The sequence below is a fragment of the Gopherus evgoodei genome, chromosome 1 (genome assembly GCF_007399415.2).
Source record: "Gopherus evgoodei ecotype Sinaloan lineage chromosome 1, rGopEvg1_v1.p, whole genome shotgun sequence".
NCBI lineage: Eukaryota > Metazoa > Chordata > Testudines > Testudinidae > Gopherus > Gopherus evgoodei.
The window spans coordinates 15,190,160-15,198,363 of NC_044322.1; the positions used below are offsets into that span (position 1 = coordinate 15,190,160).

Sequence of the window (8,204 nt, forward strand, 5' to 3'; positions counted from 1 at the left end):
CAGACGCATAAAATAATTCCTCTGAATGCAGATCTGCCAAATCCTAAGGTAGTGCTCTAACCACTGAACCATCCTTCCTGTATGCAGTTCGCTCTGGGTGCACCTTAGAATCATGCAACATGCCATTATTTCCCGACGTGCTGCATTAATACACAAATGACAGAAGGTCTGTATATGGTATCTCTCTGGAGTTCAATATTAAGCCTTCTACCGATGAAAGATTTAGATCCTGCTTGTAGCATTTGAATTGTGGATGGGAAGAGATGTGGGCCTTGGATGTTTGATGCAGGGAGAAAGAGGAGCACTGAACTAATGGGAAATGGATGTTTAGCGCTGTAGACAGATAACCATAGAAATGCTGCCTAGTCTGGCTTCAGAACATTCTTATATTTCATCAGAATTTTCATGTCAAGCTTCTGATGATAAATTATTCTTATATGCAGTGTATTTTTCTCTATGGCCAGCTCATGAAAACCGAAGCACTTCTCATCTTACCTCGCTAAACGATATGTAATCAAATCCCAACCTCACAAATATTTAATTTAGTGAAAAACAATTTTCATCCCCCTTTGTTAACAGTATTTCTTCCCACTTATCTTTGGGTTCCTTCATTGTGGGTTATTGTCTGTGGATTCCAAGACACATCTCTATTTTTCCCCTCCCTGTTAACAGACTTTTGAAACTCACATTTGAGCTAGTTTCCCAACATTAACAATGATCTTAACTTGGTAAACAACTCCACTGTTTCATTAAAATGTTCTCATTGGGAGCTACTTCACTAGATTTTCATGGAATGCCTTTTATGTAATCTCTGCATAAAAGACACTGAAATTCCCTAATTAATAAAACCCCAGGTTTTACTGGGAGAGATGATTTTTTTTTCATTATAGTTTTTATTACAAATGGATTCAAATAAAAACCCTAAACTTTGGGATATTTCACAACCTGACCCTGATCCAGAAGGAAAATTTGCAGCTGGTCCCTCCTAGGGCAAACTTTAGAGCAATCACAATTCAGGGGGACAGATTCTCGGTTAGCTGAAACTGGCATTGCTTCATGGAGCTCAACTGCGCTATGCCACTTTATACCAGGTGAGGATATGACCCCAGATCTTGATCTGAATTTTGCAGTTTGTGCCCTTCTCTCATTTTTCCCCACTGTTCCCTCTGTACATGGTGAGAAACTGACAGGAAATCCATAGACTGAAATCAAGTGCAGCAGGCCCAAGGGCATGGAACTATGGGGACCACGGGGCTGGAACATCTCTTTGAAGACCCTACCCCACTGGCTTTACCTTTTGCCCAGACTGAAGGGCAGAAATGCAACCACTTCTGCAGCATCTTCTCCCTTGCCTTGTACTCTGCAGAAGCCCTTACATTGGGTCTTGGGAGCAGGGCTAGGAGTAGTGGCAGGTGGAACAGAGAAGCTATAGGTCCCCAAGGCCCAGATCCTCAGAAAGGTATTTAGGCATTGATTGCAATGGGAGTGAGGTGCCTAAATACCTTTGAGTGTCTGGTCCAAAGCTCCATCCTCTGCTCTGCTAGTCCCAGACAAGTGTCTATCCTGATGAGCGTTAATGATACAGAAAGTGAGATTGGGTCCTGCAAAGTACCATCTGTAACTACCATTGGGCAGCCACAGGGGGATTCAACAAATGGCAACCAGCTCCTCCATGACTCATGTTGCTATAGGGATGAGAGCCCAGGAGCCACACAGAAGGAGGTCAGGGGAGGGGCAAGGAATCTTGTTTGTCTTCTCTGTTTACATGGTAGGTGCTTCAAAAGATGGTGTCTTGCTGTGTATTTGTATAGCACCCCCCACAATGGAGCTCTGCTCTCTGCCATCCGCTCTATGTGTTTCTGTAACACACATAAATAAGAAGAACCCAAGCACTGATACCACTATGATTCAAAAAAGGACCTCAAATATTCCCAGATAAACCCTAAATTAACATTACGGAGCAGTTATGATTCTTTAGGAAAACAGATGTTATGAAACCAGAAAATTCAAGTGAAGGTTAAACTCTAAAGAAAGGTATGGGCAGGGCTGGCTCCAGGCACCAGTGGAGGAAGCATGTGCCTGGGGCGGCACATGCTAAGGGGCGGCACTCTGTCCATTGATGTGGCACAGTCCAGGCAGCTTTTTTTTTTTTTTTGCTTGCTTGCTTGGGGCGGCAACTGGGAATGCACAGCAAGGGCACTCAGACAGCCTTAACTCCACCTTGTAGTGATGCCATGTAATAACCATACAATTATGATTAATGCATAATAGTGCTGTTAGTCTCAGATTAGTTTAAGCTAATTTTTAAAGACATCTTTTTCCTCATGGTGTCACTAATTAATTTTAATTCGTAAATAAATTAACCAATTTATTCGTAAATTCTCAGAAAATTCATTCAAAGAGCAAGGGCTATAAATATGGGGACGATACATTGTACTCTTCAAACATAACAGAGTGGTTGGCTGAATCCCTCCTTTAAGGGAAAAACTCAGCTCAGCCTTAACCATGAAACTATTTTTGGAGTTTCCATTAACAGCTGCCACTTTTTCAGCTATCTCTATTCAAATTGCTATTGCTATGGCTACATCCAGATCATTCTGCCAGTAGGCCTGTTAACTGAAGGTCACACCACAGCTCAAGATCTTCTCACAGTACTCTAGGTACAGACAGAACCAAACTGGACACTATAAAAATGGTAATGATTTGAGAAACTAACCAAGGACAACAATCATCTAAAAGAGAAAGCAAAGGATTGTCATGGGATTAAAGCACAAGACTGAGATTTTGAAGATATGGGTTCATTTCCCAGCTGTGGCCAGACTTCCTGTGTGGCTATAGGCAAGCCACTTAGGGCCTGATCCAAAGCCCCCAAGTCAATAGGTTTGTCTCAGTCCCCACCTGTAAAAGAGGGGAGAGAACACTTGCCTACCTCACAAATGTCTTATGAGAATAAAGTCATTAACTATCATGGGGTGCTTAGATACTACAGCAATGAGCATCAGAGAATATCTGACACATATATCAAATACATTCATTCTAGGGAGTTTTGTAATTAAATCATTCAATAGCTGCAATGAATCACAAGCTAGGCACAGGTAGGACCTTTTTCCACACCATAGAGAAAAAATATATCAGGGGCTGCTAAATTAATTGAATAAGTTACAGTAACTTTTCATATATGAATGTTCATAAGACAATTGCATAGACCCTCTTATCAAAATAATGCTGCAACTGGGTATACAAGTTTCTAACTGAAAATATACCTGCTATATCAGATCCATAAGGACATTGGAAAGACAGCAGAGAAGCTAAAATGAATAACTTAATTACCTGCTATAATGTATTGGACATAGGCAACTGAGTCAATGATCTCCAAAATTAATTTATGATGTCCTTGAAATAAAGAAACTCCACTTGAAATACTGCCAGAGTTTTGTTATTTTTCATCCAAGGACAAACGACAAAATGTTTTCAGGGCTTATTAGAACATGCTGGTGGGGATAGGACAAGATATCAGTGAGTTCTGTCCAAGATCTACTCTCCATCTAAAGTCCATCCCTCTAGTAGAGTAGATTCTCCATGTCTATTCCCATTTCAGCCCTCACTGAGGTTCATGAATAAAATGTGCATGTAGTCAGTTGTTGAAGATGAAATACTTATACTGTGGGATAAAATAAGAACTGATGAAGAGATTCTTTAGCTTCATGACATTTATTACATGTATTATGGCAACACCTAGAGGTGCTAGTTGAAATAAAGGCTCTACTGTGCTAGACAGTGGTCAAACATATAGTAAGAATAGTCTTTGCCATGAAGAATATTATCATCTCTATTTTACAGCAGCACAGAGAGATTAAGTAACTTGAACAAAACACACAGGAAGTCTGTGACAGAACTGAGGATTTAACTCAGTCTCAGTCAGATGCCTTAACCACAAGACCATCCTTCTGGCAATATCATTTCTGAGTTTACTAACTTCAAACAGGCAAACAACAACAAAGACTCCCATGATGACATCCCCAGGATATCCTAGAGTCTACGCCTTCTACTAGAGGGATATAACTCTGCACCTCTATCCTACTTCCTTCATGAAACATTTAAACAGTCTAACAAATAGAAAAGAACACTGAAGGAAAGAGATCTCCTTTGAGAGGCCATTCCAGAGCCTCCAGGCTGTATAATACCATAAGTGTATTCATCCAGTTCTTATATCAGGTTAAGACTGCACACCAGGTATAGCAAAAGACCCAGCAGTTTGCCACACTCGCAAAGAGAAACTTCAGCACTGGACTCTCCTGTCTGCTAGTAATGTAAATTTCCCAACTACATTGATGGGGATGAAGAGGGGGACTCATTTCAGACTCTCCAAAAGATCGAGTTATGCCATACTGAAAATAGACAACTAAGGCCTGATTGTCATAGCTGCTGTACACCCATAATTCCCACTGACTTCAGTGACATGCTTACTGTCTCTGAAAATCAGGTAATAAGAATGGCTTGGAATAAAACAACGTGCTTTCCTTGAAATTAATAATTTTCCTGTGCTCTAGGTCTGTATTTAAGGGCTTCCCTGTCTGTGGGCCATGCTAATGAGGTCAGCATTTCAGTTATAGATATATTTTCTTTAAGTAATCATGTATTTTTGAGGCTCCATCCTTAAGCTGGATGCAGCCATTCCTAATAATATAACAGTGTAATGGCAATACCATGTGCTTTTTTGTTTCTGTTTGAATGTTTTACATTCAGTACACAGATTTTAAAGCCAGAAGGGACCATTGTAAGCATCTAGTTTGACCTCCTGCATAACAGAGGCTATAGGAGTAAATGAGTTCCTTCTACAAATCCAATACTGGTAGTTGAACTAGAGCACTTCTTTTAGAAAAACATCCAATCTTCATTAAAGATTTCCAGGGATGAAAAATCCACCATAACCATAGGTAAACTGTTCCTATGGTTAATTAGCCTCACTGTTTAAAACATTGTACCTTGTTTCTTATGTCTGTAAAATTGCTTGTATTCAGCGTTTGACAGTATTTGATATATACTATGGTGCAGGCACAGAAAAAATGAGTATTACATTACTACATGTTGTTCTGGCTTTCACTACAGAAATTTCCTCACGCCAATATCAATTTTTTCCCCAACTCTCCTGTATCAGCATTCCTAGAATTGGCTTACATTTCCTCTCCCCTCACCTGACTATAAATAGCTACATCTCATAGATCATTTAAGGAACATAAAAGTTGTTCCTTGCAGTCATTTATTTGATTTTACAGCCTTTCTTGTATGTTAATCCATCGCATAAAGTGCTGAGGTGCATAGGTGGCAAGAAAAAGTCAATATTTTACCATGAACCTCATTCATCTACATTAGCCTGAAACAAGGTAGATCTGTAAATTTGGGCTTTATTGGATTTAATGACAAAGATCAATTACAGGACCTTAGACATGGTAGGGATTTGTCTGGTGGGGAAAAAAAATCATCACTGCATCCTAAAGGGGATTATAAATGCTAGCTAGTAGGACCTGTCCTGTGCTTCTAGTGGCATGAGCTGGCGTTTAAACACTACTAATTGTATTTGAACTATAGACATGCATTTTAAAAAGAGTTAAAAATCATCGAGGACTAAGTTGTGGTTGGCCCTTTGTGGACACAGTAGTGGGACTGGTGGGGGTACAGGGAAAAAAGCATAGAGATTCTTCATAGGTGACACCCATGATTTGGCTGCAATACTGTACACACATCGGGACTTGGACTGTCCTTTTCTGTCTGGCAAAATAGATCCTCCCCGCCAATTTATGACTGGGGTCTTTGGGCACACTTCCAGCTCTACACGGTCATTAGCACAAGATTTCACTGTATTTCTCATGTACTTAAGGTTGCTATTGGAGGGTGACCACATAAGGCAAGAAAGCAATAGCATGGTCTCATGGACAGAGATCTGACTGAGATTTAGGAGACTTGGGTTCCGTTCCTGATTCTGCCACAGGCCTGCTATGCAAACGTTGGCATGCACTTCCATTTCCCTGGCCTTCTGTGTCCCATCCCACCTTTTAACTGTCAGACTGTAAGGTCTTCAGCACAGGGACTGTCTCTTCCTATGTGTTGGTACAGCTGCTGGCACAGTTGTGGCTTCTGTATGCTACCATAATATAAATGATAATGAGGCCAAATGCTAGGCTCAGTTATATCTCACTTTGAAGAAGTTCCTCTGATGTAGGCGAAAAGAGAACTCAGCCCATTAATTCCATCTGTGTGCACTTTGGCTTATAACAGAAAGTGGCTAGTAAGATGCAATTGGGCAAAATGTGCCCATCCTATCTGGAAATATAAACGAAGCTTGAAAATGTCCAGGTTGGCTCCAAGATGGAAAGTAATGGCTGCAGTAATGAATGAAGACAGGTAATCAGTGATTGACAGAATGTCCGAAATGTCTGGCAGCTCTGGATACACAAAACAAGTGGACTGAGAAAGCGGAGTGGCCCTTTACATCTGAAGTCATGGACTCAAGCCAGCATGGTAACAATACTGACAGCATGGGGAAATTGGCCTTTTAATGTATTGTGAAGAGTGAATGCAGCTCCCAAGGCCAGGTTTTAGCAATATATACTGTTCTATCCGTGCCTGAAATGCTAGCCATCCGGCGCATTGACAATGTCTTAGCACATCCCAAACATAGCTCCACATGCTTCGTTGTTACTGACCAAATGAACCAAGTTCAGAAAATGATGAATGTTTCACTTGTACAGCAAATTAATCCTATCAATTTTCCTTCAATATCTCTTTTTTGTTTTCTGTTTACTCGTGTATAAAGGAAGGAGGAAGTGACAATTAAATTGAAACAGAATGAAACTGATTTTAACAACTTTGGGGAAGCCAAATTTGGCCATTTGAAGTCTTCACAGACAGTGGGGCTTAAAGGGACACTCTCAAAAAATGTATGACTCACTTTTGGGTTTTGTTACTCTAGAGGGTTTTATGAGAGAGGAACAGAAATTTCTTTATTCAATGGAACTAGTTCACTAAAAAAGGGAATTTCACTGTGAAATTGGTATTATAGTGTAAAGGGAAGTGAAAAGTTAGACACTCAGATACAATAGTAATAAGTATCAGAGGATAGACAAGAGAGAGAGAGAGAGAGAGAGAGATTTCACTGTCCTAGCTGAGTGAAATACAAAAAGTAAACAAACTTATATCATCGAATGTTAATGAGATTTTAAAACTGTTTCAGCTTTGATGCTTTGTTCTTAATAGCCCTATTAAGAGATTTTGTTTAATACTGTTCAAGAGTTTTATTCTATCATTTTCTTGGGAGCCTTCAGGGGTTGATGTTACATTAATTAACATGTGAAGATCTTGGAAGTTTTTGTCATTGTTTGCTTCTTGGCTTGGCTAAAATCAAGTATCTGTTCTTATCAGTTTAATATCTGATACTTCCCTAATCTGGGCACTGTGTATTAAATGGAGTGTTGGAACTGAAACCTTTATTTAAGTCATTGATATTACTCATGTTTTCATTTATACTTTATAACATATTTTTAAAGAAAGGCTGGTAGGTAACCATTAAATTGTGATGATTTGCAACTAAATATATCCTATAGACTAAACGTAGTGCTTCTTTTTACTAACCAGAAGCATACACTACATCGATACACATATATTTAAGCAATCACATAGCTTAACTTAACATTTATTTGGCTTTTAATTTTTCTGGTTTTTATTATGTTAGAAAATGCTGAATGATGCAGTTCTTATTTACTAGATGATTAAGTTTTTACTTGGTATTTTTGTCAAGCTCTGTCTAGATGAAAATTCAAATTCAGTTAAAAATGACCAAAACCAGATTTTTACCCTATTAAATAAAACTTCCTTAAATGTGCTGGATATACAAGAAAAAAAGTTTATTAAAGGTTTATCAGAACATGTTTTGCATGACTTATTAAACAAAGGAAGTATTATCTGTCATTAGGTTTCAGAGTAGCAGCCATGTTAGTTTGTATCTGCAAAAAGAACAGGAGTACTTGTGGCACCTTAGAGACTAACAAATTTAGCCCATGAAAGCTTATGCTCAAATAAATTTGTTAGTCTCTAATGGTACGTCTACACTACGGGATTATTCTGATTTTACATAAACCGGTTTTGTAAAACAGATTGTATAAAGTCGAGTGCACGCGACCACACTAAGCACATTAATTCAGTGGGGT

General features: G+C 39.2%; 1 non-coding gene across 1 annotated transcript; it reads left to right on the forward strand.

Moving 5' to 3' along the window:
* The first annotated feature begins 7,375 nt into the window (after positions 1-7,375).
* LOC115644652 lies at positions 7,376-7,565 on the forward strand. The gene has a single exon (XR_003998579.1). It is a non-coding gene; the product is annotated as a U2 spliceosomal RNA (small nuclear RNA).
* The last annotated feature ends 639 nt before the right edge of the window (positions 7,566-8,204 follow it).